This window comes from Setaria italica, chromosome I (genome assembly GCF_000263155.2).
Source record: "Setaria italica strain Yugu1 chromosome I, Setaria_italica_v2.0, whole genome shotgun sequence".
NCBI classification, from domain to species: domain Eukaryota; kingdom Viridiplantae; phylum Streptophyta; class Magnoliopsida; order Poales; family Poaceae; genus Setaria; species Setaria italica.
In genome coordinates this window covers 23,371,384-23,396,378 of record NC_028450.1, presented here as the reverse complement: position 1 = coordinate 23,396,378, position 24,995 = coordinate 23,371,384, and the positions used below count along the sequence as shown (strand labels likewise).

General features: G+C 46.1%; 1 pseudogene; it reads left to right on the top strand.

The window, feature by feature from the left end:
* Positions 1-11,650, top strand: part of LOC101758822 — a 16,099-nt pseudogene extending 4,449 nt beyond the window's left edge.
* The last annotated feature ends 13,345 nt before the right edge of the window (positions 11,651-24,995 follow it).

Genomic DNA, 24,995 nt, shown 5'->3' with positions numbered 1-24,995 from the left:
AATCTTTAAACTACTACCTTTGGTCAACCTTCCAAAAGCCCCCACCTTACACAAGAAAGACCCCATCACGATCTTTTCTATCGGCATAGGTAGATTAAGGGTACGATCACAAGGTAAACGTGTCTAGCTATCATGAAGGGTCAACACACTAGATCTAATCACCATGATTACACAAAGCATGCTATGTAGTCTAACCGTGAATTAAACCGAGGAACAAGCATATTCATGATAGGTATGTAGTCTAACCGCGAATTAAACCGAGGAACAAGCATATTCATGATAGGTAGAAGCATATTCATGATAGGTAGAAGAGCATAAAAGGAGGCATCGAGACACTAATAGATTGGATGACATGAAGAACATTGCTCATATAATAGATGTATTTAGCTCATCACCTCCGAGTACATACCATTGATGATCTTAACTAGTTCCTGAACTTCACCATGGCACAACCGCGCAGGGAGGCCATGGTGGCTAGGGTCGAACTAAGCCATCTCCTAGACAACTTCGAAAACTTGCAACGCCCTCAGCTTCCTTTGGTGTGTCCCCTTGGTTTCGTCAGGTTCTGGTGGATGAATCCCGTGTGTCGATGATTTTTGTGCATATTTATAGTCTGGAGGACCCATGGTTTAAATTGGAAGGTGAACGGGCGAAGGGAAGGGGTGGGCCGATCGGCCTAGCCCTTCCTTTTACCCCCTCGCATCTAGCTTCGTTGACAAGTCTTCTTCAATGTTCTGGAACCTTATTTTTGTATGCATGTGGGCTTGGCACGTTGGTATCTTCAGGATGAGATTGATCTTCAATAACTTTCCAAATCTCCACTTGATCTTCTTTGATTTCTTCTTGATCCCGAAGTGATCCTTGACATATCTTCACAAACTTAACCCTTAAGTCATCTTCGAGGATTGCTGGTCAAAACCGAGCACGAGAAGGGGTCAAAAGACCCTAGGCTGATCGGCCTGAGGGGCACTAGGCCAATCAGGCTGGGTCCTTTTTGTGCCTCCTAGTCTTCGTCTTCCTCTGGTTGATTGCTCGTTCAAGGCTTATCCAACAAAATACATATTTAGCTCAATTTCTTGCGAAAAAAGAATATCCTCAAAAATTTCTTGCATATGCGAAAACAGGGTTATTTTAGGTGCCAAGTGGCGGGTTAGTATAAGAATATGCATGAAAATACTAGTTAACTAGCAGTAAAAGTGTGTCAATAACAAGCGTCAACAGCGGGACGAGCTTGCCCTCAGAGAAAGAGCTCGTCGGCGAGGAGCATGGACACAGCTCCGCACCGGCTGAGGAGGAACTCGAAGGCGGGGCCAGCGCTGGGCCTAGCCTTCCCTCCCACCACCGCCACCACTGCCGCCTCCCTTCCTGCTTCCCCACGTCGTCAAGGGTGAACGACACCCATGGCCCTAGCCACTGCACCGCAGGCAGAGGTGGTGGCGGTGGGCGCGGCGCGTGGTGGATGCCATCTTGAGAGCCGCGTGCGCCGGCGTGGGGGAGGAGGGCGGGCGCCGGCGTGGAGGAGGCAGAGCTTCGTTGTCATGTGGGTGAGTCAATATGGTGATGTGTCCGGTGGATCCAACGTTGCAGTCAAAACCACTCAAAACGAGTCAAAACATGGTGTGATGGTCATTTGTACACGATTTATACGGTTAAGTGGTCCAAGATTCCTGGTTTTTGAGTTAGATGGTCGAAACTAAATCGAGGCTATATTTCGATTGTCAAAAATGGACTTTTTCCTTCTTGAAATAATGTAGGACTAATTACTCCTCCATGATACTCGTGTCAGAACTTAAACAACTGGAGTACATGTTTATTTTTTGAGGTTACACACTGATGATATTCCACTACAGCTGCTAGATGAATGTATGATGGCACATATTTTGTACAAAACTTGCGTATATGTGTCTCCCAGACCCAAAGATGGGACTGAAAAGAGAAAGAGCTTGAAGGAGAAACTGAAGCACTAAGCCGGAAACCGCCACGTCCCCCAATGGATTGTGTAGTAAGTTAACGTTTACAACCCTTGTGAATTTGTTCTTCTAAGAAGATTCGTGGTCCCAAATATTCATCAGTCAACATTTTACCATTTTTTGTTAATGCTAGACATCGCAGATCAACAGCTAATACGTAGTGTGAAATTACATGTGAATTAGTAAAACTGTTAGACACAAGACACAAGTAAGATAAAGATTTAACCGTGAAATCATTCCTTTTGTCATCATGTATTTGAAAAAATAACAGATTTAGTTAATTGCTCCAAACCAAATTTGGGACTCAGTCAGGTTCTAATATCTTCCTTTTTACAGACCTACAAAAATTACCTGTCATATTTTTGGGCAAACAACAACATCACACGTGATGCGCTCGGGATCAGAAAGGTACAAAAATTTAATATTTCTCATTTTTATCCAAGGTGTCCTCTTGTCTTAGACAATGCTTGATTTTTACTCATATTTTAATTATTAATTAATGTAACCCTCTGCGTTAAGTCACTGTATGTTACTACCATGCCAGGGGAGCAAGGCTGAGTGGCTGAGGTGCCATGACGGGGATTTACCATATTCCCAAGACATCAAGAGCAGCATAAAGTACCATCGCAATGTTACATTAAAAGGATATCGCGTCTTGGTGTACAGGTAACTAAAGTTATAAACTTTTTTTTAAATAGAACAATGTTTAGAACTAATATATCTGAATACTTTATTTTAAAAAGTGTAGATTAGGTTCATACATGGTGACACTTTTAAAAAAATGATAGTTTTATGTGCAAATACTTTGCATTGCACACACAAACGTGAAATATTTAGAACTGCCAAAACAATGCTTTCCAAGTGACGCTCAATCCATCCATTAGCGTACTTTAGTACTTCAGTTTAAAAAGGTTAAACTTATGCTTGTGAACAGAGTAAATATAAGTTTTCTATGCTTTCTGACTACCTGGCAGTAGAGAGTAGTGGCCAAGTGTGGACAAACACAGAATAGTTTAAATGTACACTACGTGCAAAACATGCCAAAATAATTATTGTAAATTTTGCAATTGGCAAAGTGGCTTGAAGCGATTGTCCTCTTTTCTGTGTTGACATTTACCAAATTTGCGCACAAAATAATCTGATGCAACACAAAACAATGAAATGCACCTTCAAATTTTCCTTTTTTTAAAAGAAATCAGAGAATAGTTATAAATGTTTCATAACAGAGAACTGACACATTTAGTTTCAGGGAGCTTTTGAAAAATTACAATCGTTCTTGCTAAATATGGTCAGTTAAAGGAAAAAAACCCTAACATAGTATTTCTCACACACGATTACGCTACTGTGCTACACCTCTTCATATTGACGATGGACCATCTTTACACTCAGGTCTCAGGGGCACAATAATGTTTAAGGAAAGCTTATGACTGCATGTAGTTTCTCACATCCGAACTTAATTCACGTACACAAGTCACATTTAACTCGAAAGAATGTGAATAAAGGGCCAAGGATATGATTAGAGTCTTAACTGAAAACGTGACTTTAGTCCCGGTTGGAGAGTCACATAGAGCTCGAAAATCCAACCGGAATTAATAATTCGGGACTAAATTAAAGGTCCCGACCTTTAGTCCCGGGTGGAATAACCAGGACTAAAGGTACTTCTTTAGTCCCGGTTGGTATTACAATCCGGAACTAAAGAGGTCTCCACGGACTACGAAATTTAGCCAGGACTCTCTTTAGTCCCAGGTCCAAATCGTTTTAGGATTTTTGTTGAGGATCGAATGTCATTTCTCTGCTAGTGTGTGCACACCGATTGAAGGCCTATATGTAAATAATTTGTCAACAAAACCTTGTCAAAAGCAATTAATGCTTGTCAAAACCATGGCAAACAGGCAAATGTTTATCTTTTAACTGGCATTTGGAGCCTAGGGAGTTGGAACAAAGCTGCACCTAGTGTTGGAAGATGATAAAAAGAAACTAAATTAAAAGAAAAAATTTAAGGAAAAAATATATGAGTTTTATTCCTTGACTTATTTTCCTATTTGCATCTATCACATATTTGGCCTTTAACTCAAAGATATTTAACTTTTTTATTTTACTATATTCATCATAGTGTTGTGCCTCAACATTCTATGTAAAGACATAAAGTAGTCCAACTAACATGTAAGAATCCCATCTCTGTATATATACAGTGGTGACCAGGATGCTGTCATACCATTTATTGGAACACAAGCATGGGTTAGATCACTCAACTTCCCCACTGTGGATGACTGGAGGGCTTGGCATCTGGATGGTCAATCTGCTGGGTGAGTAATTATACATAATACAAATAAGTTCTACTCCCTCCGTCCTAAATTGTATTCCCTCCGTTCCAAATTGTAGGTCGTTTTGACTTTTCTAGGTTCATATATACTATTATGCACTTAGACATACACTATATCATATGCATAATAATATCTGTGAACCTAAAAAAGCTAAAATGACCTATAATTTGGAACAGAGGGAGTAGGTTCTTTTAGCTTTTCTAGATTTTTTTGCAATGTATAGTGTATATCTAGGTGCATAGTAAAAGCTATGAACTTAGAAAAGTCGAAACGGCCTATAATTTGGGACAGATGGAGTAGGACTATTCATTTATGAGGGAAAGAAAATTTTTGTATTTCCAATATACACTACTTGAGGTACCTATGTTTATGTTTGGAAACATAATGACATGCAGATTCACCATAACGTACTCAAACAACTTGACCTTTGCTACAATATAGGTAAAATTATTAATATATTCTCGTTTGCATTTGTCTATCTTTATTATCTTTATTATCAATGTCTTATATGTCATATTGGAAATACCAAATGGTTCGCACAAATCATTATGATAAGATAAATAATATGGGCATATACAATATATGAAACATGATAAGAGGCAAACACACATCTCGTTATAATACTCATTATTGTACATTACTGGTTGAGGAATAAGGGTACCCACATGTCCCCACCGACTATAAGGGTACCCACGGGTCCCCACCGACCACAATACTGGTCGGTCATGGTAAGTAGGCCCGTTTGACCATGCCGTGCGGGCCAAGGTATGAAGATGCATGGAGCACAAGCCAGGTGAATCAATTCAGCTCGAATATCATGAGATACTTGTTGTAAACTGACTCAGATTGCTTTCTATGTAACAACAGACTAGGATTAAGATCCTATCCGACTATAACCCTATGTCGTCAGCCTATATAAGGCGGCCAAGGACGCCCCCCTAGGGTACATCAACTCTTCGTATCCCATACCAGCAATACAATCCACCAGAACACAGGATGTAGGGTATTACTCTCCGGAGGTCCGAACCTATCTAAACCTTGCGCCCCTATGTTACCATTCGAGTTCTTGGTCTTACGATCTCCTCGCCTACAAATCTACCACCTAGGTAACCCCCTGGTGGACTGTCGGTCACTAAATCCTCCCCAGCGAGCTTGATGGCATCCCGCCCTGGCATCATCTTCCCCGAGAGCATGAAGGATTTCCTTGCCAAATGATTCAGCTCTGCTTCGAGAGCATGCCGGTGGAGTCCGACTCCACCGTCTCCTTCGCTGACTTGGCGTCCGCCACCAGCTCAGCATCCGTTGGATCTGCACCGACGAAGCAAGGTCTTCACCCGAGGATCGTCATGCCACTTGCCTAGGAGGTTGATGATCTCTCTCTCTCTTAGAGTGGGCCCCACACATCCTCACGGCAACCCGCCCACCCACGCCCTCCGATCTAATCATGAGGCTAGATTGCATCAGCAACACCATTGCTGAGTGTATCAACCTCTTAGAAGCGCCACTACGCCCTGGAAGGTCGGCGTAGGAGCTCCACTACACCCCTTTTGGCATCAAGAACTCAGCTGCCGTGTTTTCCGAAAAACTCGAGCAGTCTTTCCAGATTCAAGTTGATGGCCCACCCGAACCCACCCAGTTTCCGAATTGTGGTGAGTTCCAGGTCCTTCGCTTCGCCCTAACCCCAAACCCCAAACCCTTACGGCGAGGGTGACAACTGAAGCTCCATGTCACTAGATCGGGAAGTTTTTGCTGTCTCCGCTGATGAACCTCCTCATGATGGCAAAACTTCCTCCTAGGAGGAAGGGCGCAACGAGAGGAACCGAGACTACGGTAGGCACTACCAACTGGAATGAGTCGAGCCAGTCCATCAGCCGCCTGCCACCCCTGCAGCGGCTGGTGCACTTCCCATCCCGCCGGCACCTAACAACGGTAACAACGACGACCAAGGGGGCGCTGGAGGTCGACACAAGCATCCCTTACATGAAGCTCACAGGCATGATGGCGGCTCTTAGCCATTTCATTAACAAGCTCGGCGAAAAGGGACTTTCCTTCTTCGAGCTGCTAAAGAAGGTGGACAAGTTCGAGTGGGATGACGAGGCCCGCAAGGCCCTCGAGGAACTCAAAACATTCCTATCCACTCCTCCCATCTTGACAGCCTCGGCCGACTAAGAAATGCTATAGCTATACATCTCCGCGACAACACATGTTCTAAGCATGGTGCTAGTTATAGAACACGAAGAACCCAGCCACGCCCACATGGTGCAAGGGCTGGTGTATTACATCAGCGAAGTCCTGAGCGACTCCAAGTCTGCTACATGTAGGTCTAGAAATTGCTCTACGCAATCCTGATCACCTCCTGTAAGCTGTATCATTACTTCCAAGCACACAAGATCCGAGTGGTCTCCTTCTACCGAATTGGCAAAATTCTGCACAATAGGGTGTCCACAGTCGCGTCGTCAAATGGTCCATCAAGCTTGGTGAATTCGACATCGACTTCTGCCCACATCATGCGATCAAGTTCCAGATCTTGGCTGACTTCATCGTTGGATGGACAGAGATCCAAGTGCTGCCCTCCCTGGAGAGGCCGGAGCACTGGATGATGTACTTTGATGCCACCCTCAACCTTGAAGGAGCTGGTGTGGGGGTCCTGTTCATATCCCTGAAAGGCGAGTAGCTTAAGTACGTCTTCCGGATCCACTAAAAGGCTACCAACAACAGCGTCGAGTACGAGGCCCTCATACATGGGCTCTGCCTTGCTACCTCACTCAACATTAAGTGCATCTTGGCATTTGGCTACTCCAAGGTTGTCATCGAGCAGGTCAACAAATCTTGGGAGTGCACCAAGGAAACCATGGACTCCTACTGCGCTGAGGTCTGCAAACTCGAGGCTCACTTCAACGGTTTCGTGTTTCATCACATCCCAGGGAACACAACGTCACCGCTGCCGTCCTATCCAAGCTTGGCTCAAAACGCGCCCAAGTCCCGGTCGTTGTGTTCGTCCAGGACTTGAGAAAACCCTCTATCAAGATATTGGACCCGAACAACGTTGACGGCAACGCCTAGGCTCAGGCCGACCTAGCGCCCTCTAATGTCCTAATGATCGAGGTCGAGGAAGATTGGTGCGCACCTTTCATCGCATTCATCACCGACAACATGTCCCCAGAGGACAAATCCGAGCACGAAAAGCTTGCACGATGCAGCACCAACTACGTTGTGATCGGTAAGGAGTTGTAGTGGAAGGCCGCATCTACCATCATTCTGATGAAGTGCATCCTCCGCAATGAAGGCCTTGAACTCCTCCACAAAATCCGCTCGGGTTCATGCGGGAACCATGCCACCTTGGGCAATCTGGTCGGGAAAGCGTTCTGCTTTGGCTTCTACTGGCCAACTGCTATCACCGACGCAAAAGACCTCGTCCAGAGGTGTAAAGGGTGCCAATTTTTCTTCAAGCAGCAACACCTCCCAGCGTAGGCCTTGCACACCATCCCACTGTCTTGGCCCTTTGCATGCTGGGGGTTGGATATGGTTGGCCCTTTCAAAACCGCTCCAGGTGGATACACCCATATCTTCATGGTAGTTGACAAATTCACCAAGTGGATTGAAGTCAAGGTTATCACCAGCATAGAGTTGGCCAAAGCCGCTCAATTCATCGAAGAGCTCACACACCGCTTCGTGGTCTCCAATAGGATCATCACTGACCTGGGTAAACAATTCATAGGATCTGAGTTTTGGGATTTTTGCTAGAACAACCTGATTGATGCTTCCCTAGGGGTCTCCATCTGCACCCCGACACTAGCATCTATGGGCCCAGGCACAGATATAGCAAGATCCTCGGCGACGTCCTGGCATGGAGAAGACCTTGGTTTGGAACCCTTAGGTCCCATCACCAGGCCACTCTCGCCCCCAGCCTAGACAAACATCATCGACGCAGCCCTATGGTCGCATCTTGAGTCCGACCTTCTGCATGGGTCCCGACGCCAGCTTCCTGTAGGCCCGACTCATCCTCTATCACCGTCTTTCTACTCGGACAGTGAGACACAGAAATAAAGAAAAGCAATGTACAAACAAAACTTCCAACAATATATAATGCCATGATCATACTCATAATGTGCTCTTCTTCGCTCGGAACTTTGGGCGAAGAAGTGCTAGTGGTAGTAGGATCAACTCCTTCTGCTTTCCCCTGTGGATCTCCATCTTCAGCTGCTCCTTGAGCTGCTCCACGTCGGCTGCGTTCGTCTCAAGGAGCTCAGCCTTCTTCTTATTTGCAGCCAAGTTGGGCGATTCGGAGTCATCGCTTGGCACCCCGGATGAGGCCTTCGTAGGGGATGCCGCCGCCACAGCGGCTGCCTTCGGCTTCATTGCACCCCTCTTCTTGCTCTTTTTCTTCTCTGCCTCCGGCTTCTCTTCCTTTGGCGCCTTGGACTCCACCACCTTCCGAACGGCCTAGCGCGTCCGCCGCTCAATAGGATCCATGGCTTCGGCCTCCATCCCGCTGCCCTGGACCGGTACGTCCTTGTTGGAGTCATCAAAGGAGGAGTCCGACTCCCAGTACAGGGCGGTAGGTGGCTGGTCGGTCTCGGTGGTTGGGCGAATCTTGGGTTGCTGCTGCTCGGCCCCTCCAGGAAGCGATGCCGGACAAAAAAACTCATACTCTCAGTTCCAATAAGTAAAACAAAATCAAGTAGAAACATATGCAAAAGCAAAGAAATCAAGCCAAATGATAAAATCAAGAACTTACCAGATCGACCGGCCTAATGAGGGAATACGCCTTTGGGCATTGCTTGTTCTTGATGACTGTGCAGAAGAACTCGATAACCGAGCCGGCGACCTCTTCCCGTGTAACCTTCCATTATGCCTCCCGGGTTGGATCCAATGGCCCCAGGTACTCATTCACCAGGTGGACCCTATCCTTGATGGGCTGCGCCAGCCTCCGGCAAAAGTTGATCCTCACAGCCCGGCTGTGAGCGCATGACCTTTTAGGTTGGCAATCTCCTTCAACAGCTAATTCATCTGGACCATTTCCGTGGAGGTTGGCTGGTAAGACCACTCCGGCATTGTCACGGGTGCATACCCGAGGCGGGGCGGTAGCTCGGGGTTCTGATTGGAGACAAGGAACCATTCCTTGTGCCACCCCTTGTTCAAGTCCTTGAGCTTCATATTGAAATACTCTTGGACCCTCTTTGGCTGCAATGAGAATCCACATCCACCGATGAATCTCGGTCCCTTCCTCTTTGTTGCCACGATCTTGAGTTGGTACAGATACTGCCAGAGATGGAAATGGGGAGGAATGTTGAGAAAAGCTTTGCAAAGGTGGATAAAAACTGTGACATCCAAGATGGAGTTAGGGTTGAGATGTACCAAATCGATCTTGTAATAGTTGAGCAGCCCGCGGAAGAAATCTCCCGTGGGGATCCTGAATCAATGCTTGAAGGAGGGACTTGGGACCAGGCAAGCCCTGGTCGACGAGGGCTTGGATCTTCTCCTCCCTCATCACGGACTTCACCTAGTATGTGGATGGATCCAGTTCCTGCTCTACCACTATCTCTTTGGTTTTTATTCCCTAGGACTTAGATCTAATGAAGGCGGGCCTCTTTGTTCGCATACGGCGGCGTGTCAGCGGTGGATCTGGGTTGCAGCGGCGAAGGTGAGCGAGTCAATTTGCAGACATGGAGGCGCGATCTAGGGCTTTCAGGCGCGGCAGTGATGTTGTTGGAACAGTGGCGGCATTTGAATGCGAGTGGAGTGGAAGTGAAAATGGAACCACACCCCTTCGGCTTTTGAAGAAGTTGACCCTATTACAGCGCACACAATAGACGAAATCCGCGGGTTTTCCGTTAAGTCTCACGGCATGCCTCCTTGGCTCCGCTAGTCATCCGTGGCTCGCGCTCGGGGGTTGGGTGCCTATTTCAGGTAGGCTTGCCTTCGTGGCTCCGTCACTCCTCGTGCTTGAGGGCTGGGTGCCTATTTCAAGTCGGTGTGCCTCCATGGCTCTGCTAGTCCTCGGGCTTGGGGGCTAGGCGCTTATTTCCGGTTGGCGTACCTCCGTGGCTCTGCTAGTCATCGTGCTCGGGGGCTTGGTGCCTATGTTAGTTCAGCGTGCCTCCATGGATAGGCTAGTCCTCACGCTCGATCGGGGGCTGGGCGCCTATCTCAGGTCAGTATGCCTTCGCGGCTCCGCCGGTCCTTATGCTCGGGGGCTGGGCGCTATATTTAGATTCCTTTTGCTATGGATACAATATATCAGATTCTTGACCATTGGACCAATTACTTTAGTCACTTCAATGCTTTGGGTTACTCCATATGGAGTGCGTCTTGCGACGCCCTCCATGTGCTTTCCTTTGAGCTATAGGATGCCAGACATCCCAGCCATGCATATTTGTTCATATGCCTATGGAAGCTTCATTTTGTCTTCCTTTTTTGAGCACTGCTCAACCTCTCCATCACTATGATGACACCGCACCTTCAGCCGAGTTCATCACAAACTTTATTGCGCATCTATCAGATTCCTGGTCGACTCCACATCGCTCGGGAGCTTGAGGAATAAGGTAACCCGCAGGTCCCCACCGACCAGGATATTGGTTGGCCTTGGCAAAAAGGCCCACCCGACCATGTCGTGTGAGCCAAGGCATGAAGACATGTGGAGCACAAGCCAGGAGGCCGGGCGAATGAATTCTTCCCGGATATCAAGGCTTGTTGTAAACCGACTCAGATTGCTTTTCATGTAACAACCGACTAGGATTAGATCCTATCCAATTGTAACCCTAGGTTGTCATCCTATATAAGGTGGCTAGGGATGCCCCCCCTAGGGTACATCAACTCTTCGTATCCCATACCAGCAATACCCCATCCACCAGAACACAGGATGTAGGGTATTACTCTCCGAAGGCTCGAATCTGTTTAAATCCTGCACCCCTGTGTTACCATTCGAGTTATTGGTCTTACGATCTACCCCGCCTACAAATCTACCACCTGGGTAACCCTTGGTGGACTGTCAGTCACTAAATCCGACATTGGTAAATGGTAGTCATATCACAATTTGTATCACTACACAAAAGATTTTAAAAGGAGTTGATGGATACATTAAAATCATGATAGAACTTTAGACAATAATGCAATACTTACTTCTGTAACTGTAGGGTGGGGGCCACACTGCGCCTGAGTATGAACCAGAGAGAAGCTTTGCCATGTTCAGGAGGTGGATTTCCAATGAGACACTTTGACTTATAGAAGTATGTATGCAAATGTTGGTCTACTATTTGGATTTGTACTATGATCTCGGCACCCATTGTTGAAGAAAGATGTAATACATGTAATGACTTAGAACTATGTTGTCTATGTCAACTAAACTTATTTCAATTCAACTAGAAAAATTTAACATTTTTTTTGGGTGGGGGGGGTGCGGAGAGAAGGGGACTATGGGTGCGAGACATCACTGGGGTGCTCACCGTCCAAGTGATCATCGACTACCAGCGTGTTTGGGATTGACTACAGCAGCTGGTGCTTCGACAAGAAGAACCGGATCACCTAGTTTGGAAATTGACCTCCGACCAAAAATTCTCCACGTCATCAGCATATCGTGCTTTCTTTATTGGCTAGGTATAGATTGCACGAGCCAAGGTCCTGGCTGCTGCAAATTCTTTGCCTCATTACTAGAAAACTGAGCATTTGTCAAACGCGTTAGTAGTGGATGCCACCGGAGCTCCTGTAGTACCGGTTTGGAGTCTCAACCGGTACTAAATGGCAGCACGTAGATCGCATGGTCAACGGCTAGATTCGTCAAGAAGCCATTTAGTATCGGCTGGTGGGTGGAGCCGGTACTAAATGGTGTTAATGCATTTTAGTACCGGTTGGTATCTTCAACCAGTACTAACAAGCAACCATTTAGTACCATCTCTACCCACCAGCCGGTACTAAAGGTAACTGTTGACGCCAGATTTTGACACGTATGGAATCGGCGTCAAGGAAGGAGAGGACTGGCTGATGCGGCATATTGAAAGGTCACGATTGGGAATCGGCCGATTGGTGCTACAGTTGGGGATTGACCGATTGGCGCTACAGTGTTTTGGCAGACGGAGTTGGTGGAGATTGGCCGATTGGAAGGCAGGAGCGATTGGGCCAATATGGGCTTAAAGTGGGTCAGAGGAAGAAGATAGAGATTGGCCCGCGGGAGTATAGTAACCAACTCCGATATGAGTTGTGTTTGTAAATATTCGTTTTCGTTTAAAATTAGAGATGGATCCTAGTCGGTTAGGAAGTTGGTTGCAACAGGCTATAAATAGCCATCTTTAGAGATTTGTAAAACAACACATCAATCAATACAACAAATCTACTTTTTCATCGCACTTTACTTTCAAGTCGGCGACTTCGCCAATACTTTTCTCCTTTCACGAGTTCATACGGGTTGGCAGGGCTGCATCGACACGATCTCTGGCTACTTCTGTAAGATCTGCTTATCGAGTAATATCAAAGCTTTAACTTCGGGCGCATCGCTGTCGTTTCGTTTAGATTTATTCACCAGTTATCGATATTTACTAGAATTATAGGTTTTATCTGTTGTTCTAGTTTTATCACCAGTTATCCAACTTGAGATTTGAACTGTTGGCTTTCTCGAGATCGGAACCTTAGCCGATCGCAACCTCTGGGAACTGACACGTTTTCTTTCCTTGCCAATCAACATGTCAGATTGGTTGGCACGCCGCGCGAACTGCACCAGGGCGATCACCCGAACAGGAGCTAAGCAGATTCTCCCGGGTCATGTGTCCGACGCTGAGGGTCAATCGGCTGACTTCTAGCGCCAACACACTTTTGGCACGCCCGGTGGGACAACTTCAACCTCTAACATGTCGAAAGCTGCTGAAATCTCTGAAGACAACATCAGCGAAGTGACAGAAGCAGATCTCAAGGACGACCAGAAAGAAAAGTTGGAAAAGCAGATAGAGCAATACCGAAAAACATGCTTGCAATCTTTCAGTCGTACCAGGAGCGGGCAGATCGTCAAGAAAGCTCCTTTCCCAACTCCCCGCCAGATTACCATCGCTGAGGACTCGGGCAAGATGTCCGATATGGTTCAACAGTCCGTCTACCAGGCCTTCATCGATCAATCCCCGGTGATGGCTAACACAGTGTACAATGCCATCATCAGCTCCCTGGCCAATGGCGTATCTCAAGGATATCAGGGGTCAGCATACGCCCCGCCCATTATGGCCCAGTCAGGAGCTTTCCAAGCACATCTCACTCGGCTCCTTAGCCGATTCCAACTCAACACGGAGGACACAGTGCTCCACTGCCTTCAATGCATCTAGGGTATAACGGTGCACCATCCTTTCAGTCACAAGCGCCACCACAACCTGCTCAGATTTCCTCCGCGCAATCAAATTTATTGCCTTGGCGGGCACCGCCAACAACTGCCGTTCTAGATCAATCGGCCGGCTATGGATGCCCTCCGATCCAGGCACCATTCCAATCGTCCATTGGGCCGACGGTTCCACAGCATCAACCTGCCACGTCAGAAATCGGCAGGGGGGCAGACGCTGCTGAGACTCTTCAAGGTGCGGCGCCGATGATACTGTACGATGAGATAGCCGGTTCGCTGCACCACCAGATGTCAACAACTTAGCCGGCCACGTTGCCCCAGAATCCGCTGCATGCTTTGATTCATCAACCGGTCATCCCGCTGCCGATCCACCAACATGTGCCAGTTCCCCAGCCTTTAATTCATCTGCAGCAAGTAGACTGGGCGGCAAAGATAGCGGAGGTGATTCAAGATCAGTTTGGGACCGAAGGTAGAAACTTATACGTACAAAACGCCATACCCGCCTGACTACGATCTACTGCCGTTTCCCCATCGGTACAAAGTTCCCGACTTCACCAAGTTTTGGGGGCTGGATGACACCTCAACTGTGGAGGACGTAAACAGATTCATCATCCAATGCGGAGAGGCGACTACACAAGATGCTCTGCGGGTGCGTCTGTTCTCGTCATCCCTATCCGGGTCGGCTTTCCAGTGGTTCACTATGCTACCGCCAAATTCCATAGTTACTTGGGCCGACCTGGAGAAGCAGTTCCATAAATACTTCTACGCGGGAGTCCATGAGATAAAGCTCTCAGATCTGACCAGCCTCAGACAAAGGAGCGACGAGCCAGTGTCCAATTATGTGCAGAGGTTCAGGGAGGTTAGAAACTAGTGCTACACCCTAGTCTCGACTGATGTGCAGCTGGCCGATATTGCTTTCCAAGGCCTCCTGCCGCACATCAAAGAGAAGTACGCTTCCCAGGAGTTCGAGAGCCTGAGTCAAATCGTTCACCGATTGGCTGGTCAGGAAGTACGCCCTTTTGATCAGCAGATAAATTTTCAGAAGAAGGTGGCGTACTTAGAGGGATCTGAATCTGAGGAAGAAGCGGAAATCGGCCTAGCAGAGTGGGTTAAAGGAAAAAAGCCGATATCGTGTTCTTTCGGGAAAAAGGAACCAGAGGCATTCGGTTTTGACACATCAAAGGCTGACAAAATTTTTGACCTACTTCTCCAAGAAGGGCAGATCAAACTCTCACCCTATCATACGATTCCATCGGTCGAGCAGCTAAAAAAGATAAAGTATTGCAAGTGGCACAATGCCACATCCCACGACACAAACGAGTGCAAGATCTTCCGTCAGCAGATACAATCGGCCATCAAGCAAGGTAGGCTCAAGTTCGAGGTCCTAATAAAGCCAGCAAAGCCAATGAAGATTGATCAGCATCCTTTTCCCACTAACATGGTTGATACGGGAAGAAACGCGCTTCAAACCAAGGTGCTGACGTCGGAATCGGCTAAAAGGAGTGGCGCTGTGGACCCCAAAAATCAGGCTTCTGTGGAAGATGTCAAGGGGAAGCGACGGGATGATGACGAGGGTGAAGGATCGGAAAGGCCGCGCAGACATATTGCTTCCCAATTTCTGCTCGACAAATATCAGCGGCAGCAGGAAAGTTCGAGATATCGTGAAGAAATAATACGATGACACGAAGATCATTGGCGATGCCGGTTCTTCGTCCATTGCTGGGAAAATAACCTCAGGTTGCCATTGGCGGATAATTGCCCGGAATGCAGCGGTCCATATCACAACAATCGCCCGTTCAGAAGGTCTCGCTCCAGGGATAGAGGATTAGAGCCAATCAATAGAAACTGGCACAAGCAAGAGGATCGGCGCCTTTCAGTGCGTGATCGGCTGGGGGGTAGAGTTGACCGATATGATAGGCCAAGGGACAGACGTGAGCAATATGATAGGCCGGGGGGCAGATCTGACATGCACGACCGACCAGGGTGCAGAGTCAGCGCACACGATCAGCTAGAAGAAATGGCCGATGCTCGGGTGTTAGATGAAAATCCCTTGGGATGGAAACCAGACTGGGAACACACCAGACCGCCGGCCAAACCGGTGAACCCCAGGTGGTGCCCTGACGGATTGACCAAATTCCAAAAACAAAGAATCCAATGCCTGCGCCAATGGGAACAACAGGAAGAAGAGCAGAAGCAGATGGTGGATAGGAAGGATGACAGGTCTCGAGTCTGGCGCCCCAAAAGAAACAGCAATGAGGAAAGTGGCAGCCAGGAATCGGCAGCTGACGTCATCATGATGTTCATCTTGCCGATGGAGTTCATGGCTCCCGCCGATCGGTATGACACGACGAAGATAGAGGAACAGATGGTGCAATTGGCTTTGGAGCCGATGACAGCCACTTTTGAGAAACCCGAAGATGAAAAACGACAACACCTCAAGGCACTGTTCCTCAAAGGGCACGTCAACGGGCGACCCGTCACCAGGCTACTAGTGGATGGAGGCGCTGCAGTCAACATCATGTCGTACGCCATGTTCTGAAAGCTGGGCAAAAGTGACGAGGATCTAACCAAGACGGACATGATGCTCAAAGACTTCGAGGGCAACGTGTCTCCCGCGCGCGGGGCGCTCTGCGTTGACCTCACCATCGGCAGTAAGACCCTTCCCACTACTTTCTCTATTATTAATGGCAAAGGGTCCTACAATATGTTGCTCGGTCATGATTGGATACACGAAAATTGCTGCGTCCCATCTACAATGCATCAATGCCTCGTACAATGGGTCGGCGACAACATCAAAATAGTCAAAGCCAATTTCGCCTATAGTGTTGCTGCGGCCGATATGCAACAGTGGAGCTACGAGCACGTCAAGTGCATATCCGGACGGACTTGGGACACCGATTCCTGAAAGTGTCCGATTTTGGCCTACAGCCAATCCGAGCAGTCGGCTCTGAAGATTCAGATTAGTTGGACCAGTTCGTCCGAGAAGATGGGAAGCTGGGGCACGGGTTCACGTCGGCCGATTCATTAGAGATGATAGATCTAGGTGATGGCACCAAACTAAGGCCGACGTACATTAGTGCTAACTTGGATCCCGAATATAAGTGTAAATTGACAAATTTATTGAAAGAGTTTAAAGATTGTTTTGCTTGGGAATATCATGAGATGCTTAGGTTAGACCGGTCTATTGTTGAACATCGGTTGCCTATAAAGCCGGGATATCGGCCATACCAACAGCCCGCACGATGATGCAATCCTAAAATTCTACCGGACATAAAGGCCAAGATTACAAGACTGATCGAAGCAAAATTTATTCGGCAATGCCGTTACGCCGAGTGGATCTCTAATATTGTACCTGTATACAAAAAGAACGGAAAGCTGTGCGTATGCATTGACTTCAAGAACCTTAATCAGGCTACGCCGATGGATGGGTATCCAATGCTGACAGCCGATGTATTGATAGATGCCGCCGCAGGATATAAAGTCATCAGTTTTATGGACGGTAATGCTGGGTACAATCAAATATTAATGGCCGAAGAAGACATCTCAAAAACGGCCTTCAGGTGTCCAGGCCACCTCGGTTTATTCGAGTGGGTAGTTATGACCGTCGGATTAAAAAATGCCGGCGCCACATATCAACGAGCTATGAATTACATCTTCCACAAACTCATTGGCGTCCTGGTGGAAATCTACATTGACGATGTCGTAGTCAAATCAAAAGGGCATCAAGAGCATCTAGCGGATCTGCAAGAAGTATTGGAGTGCACAAGAAAGCATGGGTTGAAAATGAACCCAAACAAGTGTGCATTCGGCGTATCGGCCGGGCAATTTCTGGGATTCATGGTTCACGAACGCAGGATATAAGTCAACCGGAAGATCATAGCAGCCATCAACAAGGTTGTAGCCCCGCAGAACAAGACTGAGTTGCAATCCCTAATCGGCAAAGTTAACTTTATCAGAAGATTCATATCCAATTTGTCTGGGCGTATTCAAGCCTCCACGTCGTTATTGAAATTAAAGCCCGACCAGGAATTTGTGTGGGGAGAGGAGCAGCGGAAAGCACTAGAAGACATCAAGCAATACCTGATCTCGCCACCTGTACTGGTCCCACCACAAGCTGAGAAGCCGTTCAGACTATACTTATGGGCCGATGAACAGGCTATCAGATCGGGGCTAGTACTGGAGTTCGAAGGAAAGGAACGGGTGATATATTATGTTAGCAGAAGGCTTCTGGACACTGAGACAAGATATTTACCGGTAGAACGGTTATGCCTATGTCTTTATTTCTCGTGCACTAAGCTTAGGCACTACCTTTTGTCGGCAGAGTGCATAGTCGTATGCAAAGATGACGTGGTAAAATACATGCTATCATTGCCGATTTTGAAAGGGCGAATTGGAAATTGATCCTGGCTCTGTCAGAGTTTGACCTAAGGTACAAATCGGCCAAAGCTGTCAAGGGTCAAGTCATGGCCAATTTCGTGGCTCAACACTGCGGACCAGAAATCACTGTCGTTGAACCGGCTCCATGGACTCTATACTTTGATGGTTCGTCATGTGGCGTCGGATCAGGAATCGGCATCGTTCTCATATCGCCTCGGGGGGCAAGTTATGATTTTTCTTTGCCGATAGAATCTGCCGCGACCAATAATCAGGCGGAGTACCGAGCTGTTGTAAAAGGCATTCAATTATTGAGAGAGGTCAAAGCCGACGTTGTGGAGATTTTTGGGGATTCCATGCTCATCATAGACCAGCTAACAAGAAGATCAGAATGTAAAGATGATGTCCTAAGGATTTATTATGAAAATTGTCTTCAACTTTTAAAAGAGTTCAAGACCGCAGTTATTGAGCATATTCCCAGAAATTATAATGAAGATGCTAATAGGCTTGCCCAACACGCATCCGGGTATCGGCCGATTCAGGGTGCTATGACTCTGGAAGTCATGGCCGACGACTGGCAAAAGGAGATCACTAATTACTTAAGGGATCCGTCCAAGAAAGTGGATCGGCGAGTGCATTTTCAAGCTACAAAGTATATACTACTCGATGATGATTTGTTTTACCGAACGATTGACGGAGTTCTGCTCAAATGCCTGGGGATGGAAGAAGCAAAGATCCTGATGGGAGAAATCCACGAAGGCGTGTGCGGAGCCCACCAATCGGCTCATAAAATGAAATGGATGATTAGGAATAACGAATATTATTGGCCGACGATACTCGAAGACTGCTTCAAGTATTATAAAGGGTGTCAAGACTGTCAGAAGTTTGGCAACGTACAACGTGCGCCAGCATCGGCTATGAATCCGATAATCAAGCCATGGCCATTCAGGGGGTTGGGGAATAGACCTCATCGGACAGATTTATCCTCCATCAAGTAAGGGGCACAAGTTCATATTGGTAGCCACTGACTACTTTACCAAATGGGTGGAGGCAATCCCATTGAAGGCCGTAACATTGGCCGTTATGGTCGATTTTGTAAGAGACCACATTGTTTATCATTTCAGTATTCCTCAAACCATCACAACCGACTAAGGGACGATGTTCACTCGGGGAGAATTCGAGGAGTTCGCTACCGATATGGGAATCAAGTTGCTGAATTCTTCTCCATATTATGCTCAAGCTAACGGCCAAGCTGAATCGTCCAATAAGGGGATAATTAAGTTGATCAAAAGGAAGATTGAGGAACAACCTAAGAAGTGGCACTTGTGCTTGACCGAGGCTTTATGGGCTTACAGGATGGCCTGCCACGAGGCCACCAAAATATCTCCTTATCAGTTGGTGTACGGTCACGAGGTAGTGTTGCCTTGGGAACTAAGGATGGGATCAAGATGCACATCACTTCAAGATCAGCTGACAGCCGATGACTATTCCCTCCTCATGAAAGGAGAGCTCGATGATTTGGCAGGATAGCGATTGAGGGCTCTGATCAGCATTGAGGAGAATAAAAGGAGGGTGGCCAGGTGGTACGACAAGAAGGTCAAAGTCAAGCAATTCTCCCAAGGAGATTTGGTATGGAAGTTGGTACTGCCGATAGGATCCAAGGATCCCAAGTTCGGTAAATGGTCGCCCACTTGGGAGGGGTCGTATAAAATTGGCCGATGCGCTCCGGGAAACGCATACATACTGGAGACGATAGAAGGAGAGAAATTTACAAGGGCCTTGAATGGGAGGTACCTGAAGAGGTATTATCCTAGTATATGGGTCAATGCATAACTAGTTATGGAATGTATCAAGATGGCACAACCGATCACTATTAGATCTTATAGCCGACGCAGAAAATTAAATCGCCTTGAGAACAAAACATTCGTTCGAGTTGGCCGATTTATTGTTCGGTGCGAATGATGAGGTACACGGCTGACACGGTACAAGTCACCCTTAGAACAAAAGTACCAACACATCTATTAACCACACTTTTTCTTAAGTTCCCTCTCTACCCTACCTAATTCGATCAAGAGGCGGGTGCTCCTTTCCTCCAGATCCTTCATCGCGGCTTCAGCCTCAACTTGGCATGGAAGAGGATGGCTCCGATCTAGTGGTGGTTAAGACTGGGTGAGAGAGTGGATGACTCCTTTCAATTGGTGGCCGCCTGTAGCAGTTGGCGTCGATGTGGTCCCAGATCCGCCGGACTTTAGCGGGGACGTGGTCCCTGAATTCTTCATGATGAGCTCTGATCAAGTCTTGGTCCTCCTACGACATCGGTTCGTCGGAATGCATGATCTCGATCGCTCGTTCCAGTTCGGGACTAAGGCGTCTCGGCTGAGAAATGACAAGCAACCTCTCGGCGTTAGTCTGATCAAAATGTCAAATCTGGGAATGGAGGATGAAGGAAGGATCCAGTACCTGGTTGACGGAGGAAGAGGAGTAGGAAGAAGATGAGGAAGACATCTTGGTGAATAGTCCGATGGTATGAACTACCGGACGAGAAGAGGACGAGCAAGGTGAATGACTTGGGAAGTAATACGGGGCCTCGTACTTATACAAAGAAAATGGGCAAGAGTTTGGTAAGGCGCGTCCCAGCGGAGTAAAAGGGGTGATAAATGAAAGGCCGCCACAAAGAATGGGTCAAAATTGGATTCATACGTCAAACAGTCAAAAAGACTTTAATATTTTTATAGAGCGGCCAGTACTTTTACAATTCATCCAAGAAGGGCATTAATGGCCGCAATTGCTCGTTACCTAACTTGATCGACCGAGTCTAATATTTGCTGGTCGTCATCGGCCGATCCTGGGACTTCTGGCATATGGCGATGGAGTCTGATTGCTTCATGGGCCAGGTTTTGTCTCTCTTGCTTCAGTTTAGTGATGACAGAAGGAAGGTCTTGGAGTCTCTTCTCTTCAACGGCTATGTCCTTGGTCACCTGCTCCATCTCCTTGGCGAGCTCCGCCCTTTGGCGCTTGAGGCGATCTATGGCACCAATGATACCCGGGTAGGAACTTTCAAGAAAGTTGATCCGGTGATGTACGTCTTGGGCTCGGTGCTTGTAAGAGTCCTCCTCACGAGCTTTAGCCAGCTTGGCACGATCGGCCATGTGACGCAAAGCCCTGAACACTGGGATCCGCATTGATTCAATGTATGCGGCTGGCGCCAGGGCTTCTTCTACCTCTTTTGGGACTCGGCCACTGATATCACTGAAGAGCTGCCGAATCGGCGAGGCATCCTCCACAAATCAGCCGATGTCTTCTTGAAGGAGAGTCCGTATGCTCTCAAGTTTGGCGCGAACGTCATCGGGGACTGAGCTCAGAGTGACCTGATGTGAAGCGACCTCCTCATCATCGGAAAGCGCGACCGCAAAGGAGAAGAGATTGCTATTGGGAGTATCTTGTTCCTGCAAGAATGTAAAATGATAAGCATTGATTAGCCAATGGTAACAGGGAAATCGGCCGATTCGGGTGACAAGTCTCTTACCTCTTTGAAGCGGATTTCTTCTGTCTGCGTCAACGGGAGTGCTGCCCTTGTTTTAGGAACTGGTGCGACCGGCTCATCAGAAGAGGAGGACTCAATGATTATTGGCGTCTTGCTTGGACTGGCCTCTTGGAAAGGTACGGGGAGCAAGTTCTTATAGGTATGATACAAATGTTTAGATCTGATGACATGTGGTGATGCCGTACCTGCGTGGTTCCCTAGCCGATGGCTGCTGGGAAGGTACCATTGACATACCGAGGGTAGCCTGCATCAGAATCGGTCAAGCTTTTGGTTAAGTATCAAAAATTGAGTGAAGGGATTCTTTACCTTAGTGGGAGGAGTTACTGGTGCTCCGATTTCCGCTTGGGGTGTTGTCGATTGCGGCGGAGGCACCGGGTCGTTTTGGGCGGCCTAATGTAAAGAAGAAGTCAGTATTGGAAGAGTACTCAGGAGGATGTGAATACAAGGTTACCTGAATGGCTTCTAATAGCAGTGACGCAGCGGCCTTTCCAGCTTCTATAGCAGCTTGGGGATCGACCTCTTCAATAACCGGGAGGATTGGAGCAGCCAAAGTTCCCGCCGATGCCGCATCAGATTGAACGGCCAATTCCGTGCGGGTATGCACTCGGCCGCTTGTCTTCTTGATGGTTTTCTTCGGCATTTGCTTCAATTGGCTGGTAGTGATATCATTGATAGATGGGGCGTGATGGCCAATGAGTGGGAATTCTGTGTACGGGTAACGATTTTCTATTGGCCTGCCACTCCGGCTACGTTTTGGAAGAAGTTGACTCCCGGACTATAAAAGAATGCAGGAGTTAGTGACAAATTTGCAGCATAAGAAGGAAAATAACATCAAAATCGGCTGAAGGAAAAACAGTACCTCTGCATTCGGGTCGATGTTCTCGGGATCCAGGTCATTGCAATATGTCGCGGGAGATGCACAAAATAGATGCTGCTTCCATTTTGCCCACCATAATTTAAATGGTTGGACAGCAAAAGGAGCAACTATCCAGTTGTCCAGATCGATGGTGCTGGAATCAGGCACCCGGTTGCACAGCCGACTGTAGTCAAGGCCCTTGGTAAGCCCGTCTCGGAATTTCACACGACCGGCGAAGTAGACTCGAATTGGCAGTTGACCTAGGCCGAATTGCCATGCCGCAACTGATGGGTTGTAAAATTCATAAGTAGGGGCATCCTTCCCTGAGAAAAAGTTTGCCGGTAAAATTCCCGGTTTAATCAAGACGTCCATGAGATCATTATCAAAGGTGTTGGATGTCGAATCGTAACAGAAGGGGAGCTCGAAAAGAGGCTCTGTCATCTGATATGGGTACCAACTGATGGTCTCCTCACTAAAGCCGTTGTAGAAGCATGTGAAACACTCGGATAGTTTGGTGGCAGTGAGCTGGCAACCAGGGAAGACTAATGCTGCTTCACCGAAAGAGGTGCATCGGCGCCGTACGGTGGGGTTTTCTTCCGATTCAATGTTGGGGAAGGTCATATGCTCCACCCAGTGCTGAGAGATCTTGCTCATATACAAGTTGAGCTAGAGATTGATGAACCACCAGGGGCCACCTGGGTTTCCAATTGGCTCTCCCTTGGATAGTTTGACGCCGATTTGGTGCAACATGTGATAGGCCGATCCCAGCAGATATTTCCTGAGGGGGACAGAGGCTCCTCTTGATAATGCTTTGGCCAAAGCTTGTGTGTTGGAGGACGGACCGACTGCCTTGCCACAGAACAGATGTTTCTCCAACCACATCATCAAGAAGGCCGTGTATTCTTTCTCTGAAATGGCCCCGGTCTACATGTTGTTCTTGATGAACCCCTTTCACTCGCTGATTGCTTTTGTCTCTAGCCGATGGGTCGGCTTGACCAGATAATGGTAGGGGGTGTCGGGAGAAGAAATGTGGATTTGTTTATTAAGTTCAAGCAAATGAATTGAAATTCGTGATCTACTTTTTTTAAGTATACACACATGGATTGGTTTTTGAAGTACTAGCATATGAATTGAAATACGTAAGCTAATTTTTCAAAGTATATACGCATGGATTGTTTTTGAAGTAGAAGCATATGAATTAAAATACGTAATCCAATTTTTCCAAGTATATACACATCAATTGGATTTTGAAGTACAAGCAAATTAATTGAAATACTTCATCTTATTTTCTAAGTATATACACATGGATTGATTTTTGAAGTACAAGCATATGCATTTCTAAGTATATACATATGGATTGGTTTTTGAAGTACAAGCAAATTAATTGAAATACTTAATCTAATTTTTCTACGTACATACACACGGATCTGTTTTTCAAGTACAAGCAAATGAATTGAAATACTTAATCTAATTTTTCTAAGTATATACACATGGATTGTTTATTGAAGTAGCGGCAAATGAATTGAAATACAAAATCTAATTTTGCTAAGTGTATACACATGGATTGGTTTTTGAAGTACAAGCATACGAATTAAAATACTTAATCTAATTTTTCTAAGTATATACACATGGATTGGTTTTCGAAGTACAAGCATATGAATTGAAATATGTAACCTAATTTTTCAAAGTATGTACACATGGATTAGTTTTTGAGGTAGAAGTAAATGAATTAAAATACAAAATATAATTTTTCTAAGTATATGCACATGGATTGTTTATTGAACTAGGAGCAAATTAATTGAAATACAAAATCTAATTTTTCTTAGTGTATACACATGGATTGGTTTTTGAACTACAAGTATATGAATTGAATAACTTAATCTAATATTTCTAAGTATATACGCATGCATTGGTTTTTGAAGTACAAGTGTATGAATTGAAATACGTAATCTAATTTTCCTAAGTATATATACATGGAATTGTTTTTGAAGTACAAGCAAATTAATTATAATACTTAATCTAATTTTTCTAATTATATACACATGGATTGGTTTTGAAGTACAAGTATATGAATTGAAATACGTAATCTAATTTTTCTAAGTATATACACATGGATTGGTTTTTGAAGCACAAGTAAATTAATTGAAATACGTAATCTAATTTTTCTAATTATATACACATGGACTGGTTTTTGAAGTAGAGGCATATGAATTGAAATAAATAATCTAATTTTTCTAAGTATATAAACATCGATTGATTTTTGAAGTACAAGCATAGGAATTGAAATGCGTAATCTTATTTTCTTAAGTATGTACACATGGATTGGTTTTTGAAATACAAGCATAGGAATTGAAATACGTAACCTAATTTTTCTAAGTATATACACATGGAATGGTTTTTTAAGCACAAGCATATGAATTGAAATATTTAATCTAACTTTTCTAAGTATGTACACTTTGATTGGTTTTTGAAGTACAAGCATATAAATTGAAATACGTAATCAAAATTTTCTAATTAGATACTCATGGAATTGTTTTTGAACTACAGACATATGAATTAAAATACGTAATCTAATTTTTCAAAGTTTATACACATGGATTGGTTTTGGAAGTAC